The sequence below is a fragment of the Hyaena hyaena genome, unplaced genomic scaffold (genome assembly GCF_003009895.1).
Source record: "Hyaena hyaena isolate Hyena2069 unplaced genomic scaffold, ASM300989v1 scaffold_331, whole genome shotgun sequence".
Classification (NCBI taxonomy): Eukaryota; Metazoa; Chordata; class Mammalia; order Carnivora; family Hyaenidae; genus Hyaena; species Hyaena hyaena.
In genome coordinates this window covers 1,837,620-1,857,639 of record NW_024080965.1, presented here as the reverse complement: position 1 = coordinate 1,857,639, position 20,020 = coordinate 1,837,620, and positions in this window count along the sequence as shown.

Sequence of the window (20,020 nt, the reverse complement as noted above, 5' to 3'; positions counted from 1 at the left end):
GAAGCACTCAAAACGCAGCTGATGTCAGTCACTCTCCACCACAGAAAGTACTGCCAGCATCCAGATGACCGTTGGAAGTAGGGTTGAGGGGAATGTTTTCAAAATTGTCCCCATTCCAGCCAACACTAATGAATTAGGTTAAAACTGTTACCTGAACCACCTTTCATTCCTCACCTTTGCTTATGAACTTTGAATGACTCAAATGTCCTAGAGGACATCCACTAGGGGGCACAATTTAATCACTGGACAGCCTGGCTCCCGCTTGTTCACCTGTGCATTTTTCCATCCAAAAATTATGTTGAGTATGAACCTAAGTATTAAGGAAGCTTTCAGGTGGAGTGAAAGCCAAGGTCACAGGTTCACCGTTCCACCCTCTTAGGGATTTCTTCTCTCCTGCCTCCTTTCATCCCATCATAAATGGCCTCAGTTTCCTCTTCTGTGGTGTCTCACTATACTTACTCAGCCACACGTTGCCAGAAAGGAACTTTTTTCCCCTTCATGGACTCATGGCTAAAAGTAATATGTTATTTCCAAGCACTGCTTGAGGCTTCTGGGAAGCACTCTTTGGTTTGAAGAACGTTTTTGCTTTGGGTTGAAAAGAGCTAGCTCAGGGTTGCTACCACAGAAACTACCTCCCTGTCTGTCTTCAACCTACCAACTTCTTAGCTAGGGGCTTAACACCGTTCCTTTAAAAGGTGTTTTTTTTTTTTTTTTTCATTTAGGGGATGGTCAAGCTTTCCTGATCAATCTACTATTAATGATGACACACGTAGCCAAATCCCTACTTTGCTTCGCAGACTTAGAATGTTCACTGCCCCTTCTCTTTCTGCTGCTAAGATTTCTAAAGACTATTTTGCAATTCTCAGAATTTGGTAGGAATGAGGATCATGTGGAGGATCATGTTAAAAGTACAGATTCTACCACTTCACACCCCCAAGGATGGCTATTATAACATTATTTTTAAAAAACCCAGAAAGGGGCGCCTGGGTGGCTTAGTCGGTTAAGCGTCCGACTTTCGGTTAGGTCATGATCTCGCGGTTCGTGGGTTCGAGCCCCGTGTCGGGCTCTGTGCTGACTGCCAGCTCAGAGCCTGGAGCCTATTTCAGAGTCTGTGTCTCCCTCTCTCTCTAACCCTCCCCTGCTACCGCTGTCTCTCTCTCTCTCTCCTAGAAATAAATAAAAAATTAAAAAAATAAAAAATTAAAAAAAAATTAAAAAAAACAGAAAATAGCAAGTGTTGGAGAGTTTGTGGAGAAATTAGAACTTTTGTGCCTTGCTGGTGGGAATGTACAATGGCTCAGCTGCCAAGGAAAACAGTTATGATAGTTCCTTAAAAAATTAAACATACAATTACCATTTGGTCCAGCAAGTCCACTTCTGGCTACACATCCCAAAGAAATGAAAGCAGTGTCTTGAAGAAATATTTGCATGCTCATGTTCATAGCAGCGTCATTCACAATAGCCGAAAGGTGGAGGCAGCCCAGTGTCTATTGATGGATGATGGACAGATATGCAAACTGTGGTATATCCATACAGGGGAATATTATTCCACCCTAAAAAGGAATGAAATTATGACACATGCTACAACATAGATGAACCTTGAAGACATCAGCCATATGAAAATAAGGCAGATGCAAAAAGACAAAGATTGTTTGATTCCAATAATGAGATATTCAGAATGGGTAAATTCATAGAGACAGAAAATAGAATGGTGGTTATAAGGTCAGGGCGGGGGATGGAAATGAGGAGCTGTTTAATGGGTACATAGTTTTAGTTCAGGATGACAAAAAAGTTCTGGAGATGGAAGGTGGTGATAGTTAAGTACATTCACAATAGTGTGAATTCACATTATTATGAATGTACTTAATGCCACTGAACTGTACAATTGGAAATGATTAAAATGGTAAGTTTTTATACTATGTATATGTTAGTACAATGAAAAAATGTCTTTAAAAAAGTTTTAGGGGGCGTCTGGGTGGCTCAGTTGGTTAAGTGTCTGATTTTGGCTCAGATCATGATCTCGCAGTTTGTGAGTTCGAGCCCTACATCAGGCTCTGCACTGACAGCTCAGAGCCTGGAGCCTGCTTCAGATTCTGTGTCTCCCTCTCTCTGTGCCCTTCCTCCACTCACTCTGTGTCTCTCTCTCTCAAAAATAAAATAAACATTAAAATTTGTTTTTAAGTTTTAAAGTGAAGCATTTCACACTACTGATTCCATAGGTGTGGATGGAAGCCCAGGAATCTGCCTTTGTAAAGTCCCTGAGGGGAGGAAAGGGGGTTGATGCAGTTGGCCTTGGAGAAACATTGCATTCTGTACCTGTGGCTGTGCTCATGCTTTCCCAAATCCCCACATGAGGATCATCCATGGGGTTTTAAAGTATAGACTGCCACTTACCAGTGTGTGAGAAGCCACTGGATCTCTCTGTGTTTCAGATTCTTCGCCTTAAAAATGAGACTAATAATCCTATCTACCTAATAGGGTCTTTGTAAAAAATGGAAGAATTGATATATATATATATATGCAAAGTGATTTTTTAAATGGTTCTAACACTTAATGTCAGGGTCTGCTTTTTACATGGCTGTGAATATTCTCAAGGGCCAAGAAGCAGTTGCAATTTCATTAATGAGTTTAATTAATGAAGCAGGTTAGGAGTTAAAGTTATCTGTGCTTCTGTGAAGGGTTTAGTGGTGAGGATCTTATCCCATGAGAAGCAGTGAACATTCTGTAAGGTGAGGGAGGGCTTGTGTTACATCTTACAGAGTTCTAGTGGGTTTATTTTAAATTATTCAGATGCATTAAAAAAAATCTCCTGGGGGCACCTGGGTGGTTCAGTTGGTTAAGGATCCAGCTTTGGCTCAGGTCATAATCTCACAGTTTGTGGGTTCAAACCCTGCATCAGGCTATTGTGCTGATGGCACAGAGTCTGCTTGGGATTCTCTCTGTTTCCCTCTCTCTCTCTCGCTGCCCTTGCCTTGCCTGTGTTTGCTCTCTCTCTCTCTCAAAATAAATAATAAAATAAACTTATATTTTTAAAAAATGTTCTGGAAGCGTTCATATTATGTTAACAGAGGAGTGAGATTTGTGACAGAAGGATAAAGGGGAACTTTCACTTGTCACTCTATTTCCTTCTGGATTGCTGTGTTTATTTTACACTGTGAAGCCCTGTATTACTTTTGTACTTAGGGAGAAAAGGGTTTTTTAAGTGTTCATTTATTTATTTTGAAGGAGAGAGAGAGGGAGAGAGAGCGAGCAAGCAGAGGAGGGGCTGAGAGAGAGAGAGAAACTCGGTGTGGGGCTCGATCTCACAGACCATGAGATCATGGCCTGAGCCAAAATCAAGAGTGGGTTGCTCAATTGACTGAGCCACCCAGGTGCCCCAAGAAAAAGGGTATTTTCAGCTAGTGTTGTGAGTGTGAAATATGGCTGCTCTTTCCCATTCAAAACAAGACTGGTAGTAAAACCACAAATACCCAGTCAAAATAATGGGCTTATATAATAACATGGACGATGATACCTCCTGATTAGCAATTTGCAGAGCATGTTCATATCCAATCTCTCATTGGGCCTGTGGCATGGTTTGGTGAAGTAGGTAATATTGTACCCATTTTACAGCTGAGACATGAAATGCATGGTAGACGCACTTCTTGGTTGTCCAGGCTTCAGTTTCCTCCCTCCTTATCCTTTGAGTTTTGCCCTTGCTTTGCTTTGCTGTAGTGCTTCTGGCACTTATTGTAGTCCTACATGAAAATATATTTACAATCCGCAACTACCCAAATTGAAAAAAGACTGTTCCAACTCGAGACGGGCAGACATAGCAACGCTGGCCGGGTAGGAGCTGGGGCTGCAGTGTTTGTTTGCCTCCGAGGTCATAACACAATTCCTAAAAGCAAAATATTTCACATATCTATGTTTTAACAGAACCATCATCTTGTTCAGTCTGCTTAGCAGGCAGAAACCACAAGAGGTTTTTACCGTGCAGACCTTTCTTTCACAAAATGCTGAATTGTCAGGTAGTCTTTGAAGAGTTACAAATGGCGTTTCCGGTTTGGGTGGAGTGAACCTCACCTTTGAGAGTAGGTATTCCTGCTGACAAATGTGTGGCTCTCAGTGATCAGGAAAATATGGACGATTCTGGTTGCTGGCATTGAAGTTGCAAAGATTTATCTGGATGCTGATCATTTAATGATGGGCATTAGTGGCTGCACAAAAATGAAAATGTCTTTGAGTTGCCTCAGATGGCACTTGTAAACCAAGGGTCTCTCCAGGGTTGGCTAAATAATTTGCTAAATAATTCATCTTAACAGCCCAGTTAAGATGAAGGTGAAGAGCTCCTTGCTCTAAAATTATTAAAAATTTCAAGATGGCAACATCAGATCATTAAACCAAGTGCAGGACCCTTTGCAAGTACACACGTTGTACCTCTGGGGCTCTCTTGCATTTTAAAAAATGTTACTTATTTGTAGATAAGACATTCAAATATTATAAAATTTAGGGGCTCCTGGGTGGTCAGTTAAGCTTCCAACTCTTGATCTTGGCTCAGGTCATGATCTCATGTTTTGTGAGATCGAGCCCCAAGTTGGGCTCTGCACTGACAGTGCACTATCGATATGCGGAGCCCGCTTGGGATTCTCTGTCTCTTTCTCTCTCTGCCCCTCCCCCACTTACACGTACTCTTTCTCTCCCTCAAAATAAATAAATAAATACTAAAAAAATGTTAAATATTATAAAATGTAAGAGATAAAAAAAGTAAGTCTTTAGGGAAATCTCTCTTAGTCATTTCTTGTGTGTCTTTCCAGTGATTTCATTCATTTGCAAACATACATATACACGATATATTATCTGCCCTCCTTCAAGACACATTCATACAAACAGTAGCATTCTTTACACATTGTTCTGCATTTTTTGTTTTCTTAACAATACATCTTATAGATGATTCCTTATCACTACATAGTTCTTTTCCATGGCTGCATAGCATTCCACCCTATATATGTAACACAATTATTTAACTAGTTCCTTTTGGTGGATGTAGAAGTTGCTCCCAGTAACCAAAAATACTGCAACAAAAATCTTTGCAGATCATTTCTTTATATGTGTGAGTGTTTCTGTGGAATTGTCAAGTCAAAGGTTATGGTTTATTTTAAATTGTGAAAGATCTTGCCAGTTGCCCCTTAAAAAGATTATATCAAGATATACCCTCATCAATACAGAGTTACCAGATTTTTGGATCTTTGCCAATCCCATGGGTGGGATATAGTATATTGTAGCCTTGATTTTCATTTCTCTTATTATTAGTGAAACTGAATATCTTTTCAAATGGTTGGGAGTCCATCTATTTTGTGAACTGTTTGTCCTCATGATTTCTTTAGTGTTCATTAATTTTTTCTCTCTTTTTTTTTAAAGTTTATATATTTATTTTGAGAGAGAGAGAGAGAGAGCAAGTCAGGGAGGAGAGAGTTGGAGAGAGAATCCCAAGCAGGCTCTGCACTGTCAGCATAGAGCCCAGGTGGGGCTCGGACCCACAAACTGTGAGATCATGGCCTGAGCTAAAATCAAGAGTTAGATACTTAACTGACTGACCCATAAAGGTACCCCCGTTAATTTTTTTTTTTTTATGATTTGTTCAAATGGCCTTATCCATTGAAGAAATTCATTCTCGGCTTGTGATGCATTGACAATATTTCCTTTGGTTGGTTTCATCTTTTTAACTTTGTTTTGCCATGCAGGGTATTTTTTAAATGTAATTGAATTTGTCAATTTTTCTTTTATGGCTTCTGAATTTTATATCCTACTCAGAAGACCTTTACTCCCATACTTCCTACAAGTATTCCTTTGATTTCATTCCTTCACATAAACATTTTCTCCATTTGAAATTTATTTTAGTATGAAGTGTGAAATAGGGATCCAGTTTACAAGAATTGTTAAGCATAATATATTTAAAAAGTTTTTTTAATAAACCTTTTTCTAGTTTGTGGAATGGTCATAGAGAGATGTGGCTTGTCCAGAGCCTCCTAATTCAACATAATAATCCCTAAAAGTCTAATATATGTTTACTTTCATAAGTATTTGAAGGAAAACAATCATTATGATGGCTAAGAATATGGGCTTGGGCGTTCAATCCCCGTCCCATACTTACTTAGCTGTGTGACCTTAGGTGAGTTACTTGCCTTAGCTGATCCTCAATTTCCTCATTGGTAAAACAGAAATAAATATAGTACCTATCTCATTGAGTTGGTTGAGATGTAAATGAATGTAAAATGCTTAGACACATAGTAAATTGTTGTTGTTGTTTACCCATAGGGTGACCAACTCACACCTGTTTGCTTGGGGTTTTTCTGGTTTTATCACTGAAAGCCCCAAGCCTTGGAAGATCCCTTAGTCCTGAGAAAACTGGGATGTTGGTCATCCTTAACCTATTGCCATATGCAGTGTGTGGTTTTTTTCCTCCATCAAAACCACACTACTCAGTACCTATATTGATAAGCTCAACTTTTACAGATATATCACAAAATGGAATTCTTTTTTCATACACATAAAATCCATGCTCTTATCTCATTCCAGTTGAGTTCCCTGCTGCCAGGGCTTATAGACATTCTTTGTCCATCAGAGCCTAATCTAGGATTTCCTCTGGTTTCCACCTGAGCCAAGATCAAAGAGCCCCCCTGCCACTGCCAAGAAGGGGAAGGTGTAAGGAGAGGAGAAGTGGGGGGTGGGGGGTGTGTGTGGTCAAAATAGGGCTAGACAGAAACACGAGGTAGGATGACTCCAGGACTTTGGAGACTAGGAACACTTTGCTTCCAGAATAAAGAAACACAGAACAGGCTACCCAGGTATGACTTGCTTCTAACCAGCACACTGGGAACAATGGGATCCTTGGCATGCACAGTTCATTCAGTAAGTACTGATTGAAACAACAGTGTATTCTGGGTTCCTTCGACTCTCCCTAGAGAGTAAAGTGGTAGAAACTAACAGATGGATATCTGTTGTTTCAGCTTTGCCTGCATCCATTCACCCTTCTTCTGTTCTTAATTCTGCATTGGGGAAACACTCCTTCTAATTGGACAGAGTCCAGCCCTCTCCCCTGGCCAAAGAATGAGCAAGTGACCCAAGTTCTGCCAATCAGGTGCTGTCTCCCTTGAATCTGAATCTTGAGCCAAGTGATGTGAAGATTGAAAATAGAAAAGATCCATGTCATAGGGATACCCTAAAGAAGGAGATGGCAAACTATGTCCATGGACCAAATCTGGCCTTCTGGAAATTTTCATAAATAAAGTTTTATTGGGACACAAACATAATCATTTGTTTGTTGTCTATGACTTTCATGCTACAATGACAGGATTGAGTAGTTATGGTAGAGACTGTCCCACAAAGCCTAAAATAGTCACTACTTAGACCTTTGCAGAAAACGTTTGCTAATCTCTGCCCTATATTTCCCTTTAATTCCTACTACCGAAATCCCAGGGGCTATTCTGGTTCCTGCCCATTCCAAACCCTAATTCTTCAGGTTTTCTTGGATTCTGTGAGCTACTTCATATTTTTTCTAGTAACTTTTTAAAATCTTCTTCTTCTTTCTTTTTTTTATTTCTTCTTCTTCTTCTCCTCCTCCTCCTTTTTCTTCATCTTCCTCTTCTAACCTAAATTAGAGTGAATTGGTTTCTGATGCTTACAACCAATGAAGACAAACATTCTGGCATTTTAAAAAATATTTTTAATTTTAAAAATCATTTAGAGAAATGAATATTTGGTTAAAATTTTTCTATCTGGCTAAATGTGACCATTTAGTGTAGCACTGATGGAGGAGGAACCATATCTCTGTGTAGCAGCACCAGGGTGGCAATGAAAGCAAGTAGTATAAGAATATAATGAGTAGAAATAAGAGTGGTATTAAAAATAAATAAATAAATAAAATACAGGATTTATTTAAAAAATTCCCATTGCTTTGATTTGTTTTAGCCATAATATTTTAAGTATTTTAAATATTCAAATAATACTAAAGGAAAGGATAAAATTCTCATGTTTAGCTAAGGAGAACACAAGTTTATTGTTAAATAACAGAAATAATAATCACCGAATCATGGCATCATGGAATGAACATTGGATTAGGAATCCGGAATTCTGGGTCCACATTCTGCCTCTGGGATAACAGTACTCTGTACATGAACATCACCTCTGAGATCCATAAGGTGCCACACAATTACAATATGTTATAATTACTGGTGGAAGGAAAAGAAAGTATAATCGCACATCATTTCTGAAACCCGGGCCAAGAACCAGAGCCTGGCTGGTGCTGGTGATTTCAGAAATGAATCCAGTGCCGATGCTTGTGTGAAGGAAGGAGACTGATCCTCTGGATTTGCAGACTCCTGGAACATACCTTCAGTGATGAAAAACATCTCTTTGGATTAGGCAGCCTCCAATAAGTAGGCAGATTATCCAGCTTCCTTAGTTCAGAAGTGACTGGACTTGTTCGACGACTTCCTAACTGTCAGGAAGGAAGAAGGAGGGATGTACATGTTAAATCTAGTGCAAATATGAAGCGTGTTGAGTTGGAAGACGAGCTTCTTTCTGTGTATGTGCAGAGGATGACCAGGGAGTGGAAGTGGCTGGGGGCTGGGCTGATGGCTAGAGATGGGATAAACCCCCAAACTAATTCTGAATGATTGCATAGTCAGGGGAACAGGAGTGGCTCGTGGTTTGGGTGGAAGGGATAGAAAAAAAAAACATGAAAAGAGAAAGATTTGGAAATAATTTATTCCCGTCACCTTTCCTAGGCTGCTAAACATAGAAATTCCATGGAGCAGATGTCTGTTGAGCTAGAACCTACTATCCCCTTGTAGAATTCAGGACATCTTTATTTTTGCCAACATAAAATGAAATGCAGCATTTCCTTCAATTACAGAATGTATGCCACAGACCAAATGTTAATGGTGAAGCTGAGACTTGTCACTGATAGAAATCACAGATGTTTTCAATTCACATTATTGTGTTGTAGATTTTATGAAATGTTTGTGTCCATCATTACTTTGAAATTATGATAGAAATTAGACTCACTAATAGTCTTGTTCCTTAATGCACAAAGAAATATGTTATTGATATATTACATATTTTTATTTTGCTAATTGTATTTCAGGGTAATTGGTTTCTTTGGCAATCCTATATATTTTATTTTGTACATTGGAAAGTGTTATTCTGAGAAGGGGTCCTGAGGCTTCACCAGATTGTTAAGGGCTCTGTTCCTGGAGCTGTGCTCTAGATGCTGCACTGTGGAATAGCCCAACACTTTCCACTCCCCCCCCCATGCCCCCCACCCCTTGATACACCATTTAAGGAAGCTCTGTAGAAACATGGATGACTATTTCAGACAATGTGCTAAATGAGTATTTCAGCATGCCTATACCTAGGTAAAACTACTTGTTTTGGTTCTTGTAAGCAGACAAGAACTAGAAAATAATTACTAAAATGAAAGTAGTTGTGTTTACTTGTAAAGTATGGTTACATTACCTTTTCAATACTATTTGTAAAAAGCGTGATTTCTTTTTTACATAAGTAATATATCTTCATTGTTGAAGAATTATAAAATGTAGATAAGAAAAAAGAAAAAATATTCAGTCTTCCTAAACCAGTTTTTAAAAAGCATGTTTAGGGGCTCCTGGGTGGCTCAGTCAGTTAAGCGTCCGACTTTGGCTCAGGTCATGATCTCACGGTTTGTGGGTTCGAGCCCCGTGTCGGGCTTTGTGCTGTCAGGTAGCTCAGAGACTGGAGCCTGTTTCAGCTTCTGTGTCTCCCTCTCTCTCTGACTCTCTCCTATTCACACTGTCTCTCTCTCTCTCTCTCTCTCTCTCTCTCAGAAATAAATTTAAAAAAAAATTAAAAAATGTAAAAAGAAAAAAAAAGGCATGTTGGGGGCGGCGCCTGGGTGGCTCAGTTGGTTAAGTGTCCAACTTCGGCTCAGGTCATAATCTCACAGTTCCTGGGTTCAAGCCCTGTGTCGGGCTCTGTGCTGACAGCTAGCTCGGAGCCTGGAGCCTGTTTCAGATTCTGTGTCTCCCTCTCTCTCTCTCTGACCCTCCCCTGTTCATGCTGTCTCTCTTGCTCTCTCAGAAATAAATAAAAACATAAAAAAAATTTAAAAGCATGTTGCATTCTATGTAGCATTAAAAAAAATGATATGGGGCACCTGGATGGCTCAATCAGTTAAGTGTCAGACTCTTGATTTCAGCTCAGGTCATGATCTCACAGTTCGATTTGTGGGTTCAAGTCCTGCATCAAGATCTGTGTTGAGAGCACAGAGCCTGCTTGAGATTCTTCCTCTCTCCCTCTCTCACAGCCCTCCCCAAATAAATAAATACATAAACTTAAAAAAATTAAAAGATCATATAGAACTATGTATTCTGACATTTCTATCATTATTAAGTGGAAAAAAGTAGTCCATAAAACAGAATATCGCTTTTTAAAAACATCTTTATGAAAATGCCTAGGAGGGCACACATCCAACAAGCATTGGTGTTAACAGTTTGTGATTATGCGTTAATATTAGTCAATACAAATTTTCTTAAAGAAAAGGAAATCTTTTGAAGTATAGCACAGTGTTGATGCTGGCATTAGCAGCTTTGGGGAGTCCCAGGTATATCCTGTGGCAGCCTATAGACGTAGCTCTTCACATCAGATGGCTGGAGCTTTTGAAGGGCCTGAGGGTACTTCCACCGAGCCACTTGGGCCTGGGCCTCAGCTTTACAGGCTGGAAGCCCCAGAAAATATAAACAGTTTAAGCTGCCTCAGTTATACCCACAATCATGCAGGGTCTTCCTGAAGTCGCCCTCCCCACCCAGCCTCCAGGTTACTTTGATTGGGTTTTGGTGTTCACAGATTTTCTTAAGACATTTTTAAAAAGACTTTGTTTTCAGAGCTGTTTTAGGTTCACAGCAAAATTAAGAGGAAAGTGTAAAGATTTCCCACATACCTCCTGCCCTCACACATGCATAGCCTGCCCTTTTAGTGACGTCCCGTTCCAGAGTGGCATTTGTTACTGTTGATGCATCCATATTGACACATCATACTCACCCAGCGTCCATAGTTTAGGAACAGACTATAATGACACTGTCTACTGTTAATAGTATCATGGAAATTATTTTCACTGTCCTTTTTTTTTTTTCTTTTAAATGTTTTATTTATTTCTAGGAGAGAGAGAGACAGCGTGAGCAGGGGAGGGTCAGAGAGAGAGGGAGTCACAGACTCCGAAACAGGCTCCAGGCTCTGAACTGGCAGTCAGCACAGAGCCCGACGCGGGGCTCGAACCCACGAACCGCGAGATCATGACCTAAGCGAAAGTCGGACGCTCAACCGACTAAGCCACCCAGGCACCCCTATTTTCACTGTCCTAAAAATACCCTGTGCTCCACCATTCACACCTCCTCCCATCTTGGGATATTTTAAAGATAGAAGCTCTCATTCCTAAACACTGAATCCAATCCCTTCTCATTGTCAGTGTGACTGTCAGCTCATTAAACTGAACACACATCCTTTCCCCATCCCAGGGTCCAGGATCCTCTGTACTCCAGGGAACCGAGTCCCGCTGACACAGGCGTGAATTGAGTTGTACCTGAGTTTTGCCCTGTAGATACGGGTGTGGACTTTCAGGCAGTAACAACTCTGAGTTTAGTCCACCCAGGCTCCAGGCAGGGGCTGGTGAGATTGAGGAGATCTTGTCCCTGGACAGCAGGGTCAGGCTCTCTGGCCTGCACTGGGCCTGACCTCAGACGCTGGGCTTGAATGAGCACAGCTCTCTAGGCGAGGCGGCAGCAGCACTGACGTGTTGGGCTGAGTGTGGTCTCTGCCAGGCTCACTGGGGCTTGAAAGGGCTGCAGAAGCAGCTAGTTTCTTCTCTCAGCTGGGGGCTTAAGGCTGTGCTGCTTTCATTCCTGGCCACTATTCCAGGACAATGGGCTTCTTGTCAGCAACAGTATTTCTTTATTATGGAAAGACATGCTGTTGACAAGAATGTTTCAGGAAAGCCTTCCCTTCCACCTCTGAACTTCCACCCAAAGGATACTATCTCCCTGCTCCCACTGCACCCTTGGGGTATACCCAAGCTGTTGTTACCATGCTGTCCTGCTTGTCCTATTATTTCCTTAATATTTTGCTTTCAGTGTGCTCCCCTTGCTCTTAAATAAATTAATTTTGTTGGGAACTCTGTCGGAAATATCTGTGAAATTACAGATTTAATGAGCTGCATTTTTCTCAATATACATTAAAATAAATACACAACGGGGGCACCTGGGTGGCTCAGTCAGTTAAGCGTCAGACTTCGTTCGGGTCAGGAACTCACAGCTTGTGAGTCCGAACCCTGCCTTGGGCTCAGTGCTGACAGCTCAGAGCTTGGAGCCTGCTTTGGATTCTGTCTCCCTCTCTCTCTAACCCTCCCCTCCTCATGCTTTCTCTCTCAAAAATAAAAACATTAAAAAAATTTTTTAAATAAAATAAATACACAAGTATTAATCACTTTAAAAGTTTTCCCATGGATCATCTAAAACTACTCTCCCCATGTGGCCCCCACCAGTGGTATCTGATTCCTGCCACAGGAAACCCTGGCAAGGTCTGTAAACTCTTCAGGAGATGCTCCTGGGTCATCTGTGTTGTCACTGTTGACTTCTTTCTCTAAAGGCACTCAGTCTGCACCTGTGGGCAGGTGTGGCAGGAAGAGGCAGGTCTGTTCCACTTGAGGCCCCACCCTTGGAGTCGTGAGTTCCATTGCAAGGTGCCCTCTTCCACTCAGGGTTGCATTTCCTTCCTTTCTGGTAGAGAGGACTCTTAAAGATCAACGATGAAGGCAGGGTGAGGATTCTTAATCAGTTTGCCTCCCTAAGGAATGATGGCCAGACAAGGCCTAAAAAAGGGGGCATCAAAGGCAGATCGAAGTTGGTGGCAGCTATGGAGAGAGAATGGGCTTGCCTGACTGTCTAATTGAAGGACAGACATGTACCTGTTTTCACAAAGGTAACTGATGGGGGCAGCTGGGTGGCTCAATCGGTTAAACGTCCAACTTCGGCTCAGGTTATGATCTCACAGTTCATGCATTGGAGCCAAGCATTGGGCTCTGTGCTAACAACTCAGAGCCTGGAGCCTGCTTCAGATTCTGTGTCTTCCTCTCTTGCTGCCCCTCTCCCACTTATGCTCTGTCTCTCTGTCTCTCAAAAATAAAATAAACATTAAAAACATTTGTTAAAAAATAAAATAAAATAAACAAAGGTAATTAATGGATAAATGTTTGCCTCTTTTCCATGGAGAATTGGAGGTGTAGGGTAGATGTGGGTCCTACCTCCATCCGTTACTAGCTATGTGGCCTTGGTAAATGCCTTCATCTTCCTGAACCTCAGTTACTCCAGTAGGACAGGATTGATGATATTTGGTCACATTTATCTTATCTGCTGTCCAGGCTGTCACAAGGATTAAATGAGCAAAGGAAAGCATGACTGATTCCAAAGCTCTAAGGCAGGGTTCTCAACTCTGGATTCACTCTGGAATAACCTGGCAGGAGGTGGAGGTGGGGGCGGTGGCAGCTAAAACAACAACAAAATCAATGCTACAAGACCCAAACCCAGAGATTCTGACTTAACTGGTCTGGAGTGGGTCCTGGGCATCTGTATCTGATAATTGAGAGCCACTGACCTAGAGCTGTGTCATCTGATAGAGTAGCCACTCCACCACATGTGGTTATTAAAACTTAAATTAGTTAGAATTAAGTAAAAGTTAAAATCAATTCCTTAGTCACACTAGCCATGTTTCAAGCACTCAGTGGCCACATGTGGCTCTGGCTTACCATACTGGACAGTGTGGAGATAGAATATTTCTATCCTCACAGAGAATACTGTGTCTCTGAAAGTGTAGCTTGCAGACCAGCAGCGTCGGCATCACTGGGAGCTTGTTAGAAATGGAGAATTTCAGGCTGGTGACCCACCTACTGAATCAGAATCTGGATTTTAACAGAATTGAAAACAATCTCGAGGTTTGTTTTTTCTTTTTTTATTTATTTTTGAGAGAGAGAGAGAGAGAGAGAGAGTGTGTGTGTGTGTGTGTGTGTGTGTGTGTGTGTGTGTGTATGTGAGCAGGTGAGGGGCAGAGAGAGAGGGAGATACAGAATCTGAAGTGGGCTCTAAGCTCTGAGCTGTCAGCACAGAGCCCAACACGGGGCTCTAACTCATAAACTGTAAGATCATGACCTGAGCTGAAGTCAGATGCTTAGCGGACTGAGCCACCCAGGCGCCCCAAAATCTCTAGGGTTTTCTTCAGGTTTGTGAAGAATTGCTCTAAAACATACATAGTACTCATTTATTCTCTCCACCAATGTTTATTAAATACATGGCATGGGCCAGGTCCTTTCAGGTGATGGAGAATGACCAGGGAAAAACAGCAATGTCTGCCATCCAGCTGGAGGAAATGGTCCTTGCACAAGAAAACCAATAGGCAAACTCATTCCAGAGTGACAAAAGTAATACAGGAGAATGTGCTAGAGAGGCACTATGGGGCAAGGCTGCTACTTTAAATTGAGAGGGAGGGTCAGAGAGCGTCTCTCTAAGGAGGGGACATTTGAGTGGAGACTGAGTGACAAGGAGCTGGCCAAGGGAAGATGTGGGGGTGGTGTGTTCTGGACAGAGATAACAGCAAGTACAAATGCCTTGAAAGTGGGTTGCCAGATTTAGCAAGTAAAAATACAAAATGCTCACCTAAACTTCTGCTAAACCATGAATAATTTTTAGTATAATTATATCTGAAGTACTGCATGGGACATACTTACACTAAAAAATGTATATGTGGTTTACCTAAAATTTGAATATAACTGGACATCCTGTGTTTTATGGAGGCCTTACCTGAAAGAGGACCAAAGAGGGAGCAGAGTTGGAGGGCACAAGGAGGAACAGGGTGACTGGGGCAGTCAGCGGGCAGGGTGCCATGAGTGGAGGTGGGAAAAATAGCAGGGCCCAAATCTTGGGCTCCATAAAGGCAAGGTTTAAAAACCAACCGTCACCAAAGGACTGTACTGACCACTACTGTTTCTTCCTCTCGATGAAGTCATTGGCTTTACCTTCCTGCAACCCTATGGTTTCTGGGAAGGGCTCCTGGGAAGATGAACAATTGTCCAGGCTGTTACGCCTGGGTGGTGCTTGGGGAGACTTTGGACCACTGGTTGACCTGGCTGAGCATAGCGTGCAGTATATATTGTTTGGTCTGAGCTTTTAAGTGCTCTTTCCCTGTTTGTTTGTTTAATTCCTGTGCTTTTGTATGTGACCCCCTATAAATCTCCTTCTCCTTAAGGACCATGTTTGACAACTTCATTTCCCCCTAACTGGAGACATTTCCCCTGCTAAGGGTCAAAAAGACTAATTACCCTAAGCAGTGTATTGGAGACACCCTTGAGCCACACATGACCCAGAAGTGCCTGATCCCAGTCAAATGAATAGAAGAATTCAGTGAGAGCAGACTTGAGCCCAGAAGCAGTGATGTCCTCAAAGCCCAACTATATTCCTGTTGGAAAATAAACTCCTGACCCCTTCAACAACAAATGTGTGGAAGCTCGTAGGAGAAGAGACCATAAAGGATATTCTATTCAAATGCTTTAGTTTACATGAGAGGAAACTGAGGCCCTGGGAGGATCATGATTTGCCAAAGACTCCAGAGTGATGATGGGGCTGGGACCCAAGCTCAGAGCATCCTAAGTCTCTGCCCAGTGCTCCTTTCACCTGAACTGGGCTGTGTGGGCTTGGCGACGGGGGGAGGGAGCGGATGGGACGGGCAGCAAGACAGCAGCGGACTCTCATATAGTGCTTTATGTAAAGCACTTGTCTACATGATCTCATTAGAGGCGGGTACAATTTTCATTTTGCCAGCGAGGAAGCTGGAGCTCAGAGAGGTTAAGTGACTTGTCCAGGATCATACAGCTGTTAAGGGAGAGAACCTGGAGTAAAATCCAGATTCAGGCTCCTTGGTCTGTTTCAACTATAACCTGGAAAAAACACAGGCAATGAGCGAGTAAGTTAGCATGTTGGCCACCAGTATGATCAGAGATCGGGGCAGGCGGGTGTGAGGAAAATGTGGCTTGAGAAATCAGAAAGAAGATTGCTCTCAGGGGGCCATGTTGGGCACTTTCATAATCCCCTTCAGTGGTCACATGAAATTTATGCTTGAGGAACTGGGGCTTGGAGAGGTTGGGTGTCCACCCTGCTGAGTAGTAGCAGAGCTGGGACTTCAATCCAGATCTGTCTGACTTGAGAGCCTCAGCAGAGCAGATCCCCACTGGGGCTTTTTGGGGTCAATGAAAGCAGGATGAAACTGGGCATGAGAACTGGGCAAAGAGAACATGCAAGAAAAAAAGGACCAGGAAGGCTTAGAGGGATGATGAATGATCCTGGGGGGAAGTGAGGAGGTTGGTGGAGCCTCTTCCCCTACCCCCCTCCATTGGCTCTCCCCTCTACTCTGCATGTGAATATTGTCCTAGAAGCATTAGCCAAATCCTCTCTTCCTTTTAACGTTGTAGATTTGCTTGGGGGATGAACTGGGGCTCTACCTGCATTGCTAGTCACTTCCACCCTTGGAACTGCAGTGTTCTGGCCCCCTGGCTTCTCTGGCCACACCCAACAGGGCCTGCTTCCCCCTGAACTGCCCCCCCCCCCTGCTTTCCAAAGACCGCCAGCATTAGGCAGGAAACAGAGCTGGATTGTCTTGTTTTCAAGCAAGAACTTGCCCCATCTTCTCCTGCCTCCTAACCTCCCGGCCTCTAATTTTGTTTCCAAAATAATTGTGAGGTTTTTCTCCAACCGAGGGTCCCTGATAGACTGCTAGTAGGGAAATTCCTACCAAGGCTCCCTTATCTTTTCCAGTCAACTGTCTTGCTTGCCTGTTGAGAGAGGGCAGCATTATAGACTGTATTCTCATCACTCCCAGTACTTAATTCAGTCCTGATGAGTAGTAGGTTTGCATTAAGTCTTCCTGCCCTGAATTGACAGTGCAAAGGAATAACAGGAGGCATTATTGTGTGAGGCTGTCATCACTAATGTTTCCCTTGTTTAGATATCTTTTGTAGCTGAGGAATCTTTCAAGCCTGCAGTCTGGGACATTCTTCAGAAGCCTCCCCATTAGGCGAGTGACTGGATGACCCTCTTGTCCTTTGGGTGAATGCCGGGAGTCGGCACATCTGTTCCAGGGGCTCAGGGTTGACACATGGTCAGTGGAGCCTGCTGCCCACCAGCCAGCTGCCACTCTGCTGCTTCTCATCACCCTTGGACAGTGTCTGCCATCCTCAAAAAGTGAATGAAAATTTAAGTCCAAGGGAATGTAAAAAGGTAGTCAGAAACTGTAATTAATATTTACTCCCAGCAGTAAAAGGCCAACATTTGGGGCATGTGGATGGAGAGTACGTGGGGATTCTTCATACTGGTTTTGCAGTGTATCTTTTGATATCTGAAAATATTTTAAAATAAAATGATTTTTAGATAAGCAGAATACGTTTTGCAAACAGATTGAGTAAGTGAGCAAGCACATGAGGAACAGCATGGAGCAGTTAGAGGCAGGAAGTGAAATGGTTAAGATGAGGGCTTTGGGGTCAGGGACAGTGGGGTTGGCCTGTTGCTTTCTGATGTTAAGAGCTGTCATACCTTGAACAGGTTACTTAACCCTCTTCAAGTTCCAGTCTTTTTTCATCTGGAAAATGGGGATGTGAATGTTGACCTCCATGGAATATCAGGAGATTAAATGAGATAATACATGTATGGTATTATAATGCCCGAGACTTAGTAAAGGGTACTGCATGGTAGGAAAAGGGCAAAAAGAGGTACCAGCCAGTTCAAAGCCTTTCCCTTATCCAATCACAATGACTTCTCAGTCTCTGCCTTTTGAGGCCCTAGGCCCTACACCAGAAACCCACCACATTGTTGTACCCAGCCCCTGGCTTAGACTGGCAGTTGGCCCACCCTTGTGATAAAGTAGGGCCTTTCACAGAATGTTTCCTGACATTCCCAACTGGTCATCTTAAAGGACCAGTGGGAAGATGCTTATGGGTCCTTCTTATCTTGTGACCTTGGGGCTTCTTTCTTTCTTTCTTTCTTTCTTTCTTTCTTTCTTTCTTTCTTTCTTTCTTTCTTTCTTTCCTCTCTTTCTCTCTTTCTCTTTCTTTCTTTCTTTCTTTCTTTCTTTCTTTCTTTCTTTCTTTCTTTCCTCTCTTTCTCTCTCTCTCTCTTTCTCTCTTTCTTCTTTCTTTCTCTTTCTTTCTTTCTCTCTTTCCCTTTCTTTCTTTCTTTCTTTCTTTCTTTCTTTCTTTCCTTTCTCTCTCTCTCTTTCTCTCTTCTTTCTTTCTTTCTTTCTTTCTCTCTCTCTCTCTCTCTCTCTCTCTCTCTTTCTTTCTTTCCTTCTTTCTTTCTTTTCTTTCTTCTTTCTCTCATTCAACAAAACTTCACTGGGTAAGGGTAGAGGGAAGCATGGACCAGGCACTGAGGTTGGCATGGTGATATAGCACAGAGCAAAAACTGACCTTGTCCTTGACCTCCAGCTGCTTAAATTCTAGGAACTAGCCTTTCCCTGTGGTTTTCTCTGGCTCCCCTCCTCGGCAACACCCAGGCTTAGTCATTCTTCCAGAATGCAAACCCCCCTTTACAGCAGCATGCAGACAACTCAGGCTCACAAAGCCACAGAAGGCAGGGCACAAGGACAAGATGCTGGCACTTACTGGGACTGAGCATTCTTCAGCTGTGCTCGTTGAGTATAATTCGGCCTTGGGAGAAGGTAAAGGTAGTCACTGGTCCAAAGCTGAAACTGCCTTCCCTGCAAATACTTCAACCCTAACTGACTGTTCCACCCACCCTGCTTCCATACCCACTGTATTTTTTTAAACTAGTCTCTGCCCTAGACTCTCTCTTCCTTCCCTGTCTGCAGTCTCTATCAGTCTGAAATGCTTTTTCCAAATAGCTTTCCTTTTGTAATCAAATATGCCCTCCGCCCCTCACCATCCAGCCCTGCCCTCATCTTCCCTCCCCAACTAGAGCCAGGACACTGGTCCAACTCCATCATGGGTTCACACTTCCTAGTGTCTTGGATGCCAATTAATCACAAAATCAGCATTAGCAAACCTTCCCAGCCTCTCTATCTGGCAATCTTTCCATTCATTTGTTTTACAGGAAAACTGGAGTAACAATCCAAAATAATACAGACTTAAGGAGAAAGAATTTGATCTCTCTTACCCTCTTTCAGGTTCACAACTGGTAGTAAACTTCTCATTTATGGAAACTATTTACCTTGAATGTCCTCAAAAAGATTTTGCTATTGTTTCCCTTTTGTACATCATTTCCATATTGTTGATTGAGAACTGCTGTATTTTACAGCCTATGGAGAAAATCTTACATGCCCTTCACAAATAATATCTACAGTATGCTAAAAAATATAACTAAACACATAACTAGAGGAGGGACTCCAGAGAGTTCCATATGAGGAGATTATGAGACTCAATCTTATAAAGGTAAACTCTGTGTGTGTGTGTGTGTGTGTGTGTGTGTGTGTGTGTGTGTGTGTGTGTTTGGCCAAGCCAAAAAAAGAAAAAGATATTTACCAATTATTTTTTCATTTTTTATATCATGAAAAACAAGTCTCCATGAAACCCAAAAAGGAAAAACAAAGAGCCCACCCAGGTCCTGGACTCAGACGCAGTCCAAGTTTATTCTCCTTTCCACCATATACTTGCTCATAGAATTGGCATAAAAATTAAAAGAGAGAATAGATAGAAATTGTTTACCACAGTGCTTCAATAAATGGTAGCACAGACTGCAACCTGTTTGCCCCCATACCTATTCTCTTTCTTTTAGTAACATGACCTTGATTTTCATCTGAGCATACAGACTTCTTTGCAGCTAGGTGCAGCTATGTGACCAGGCCAGTGAGTTCTGAGCAGAAGCATTGTATGGGACTTCCCAGGAAGTCTCCCTACATAGAAGAGATGCTCTTCATCATCCTTCTGCCTATTACTGGTCTAGACTCTGGATGTGAT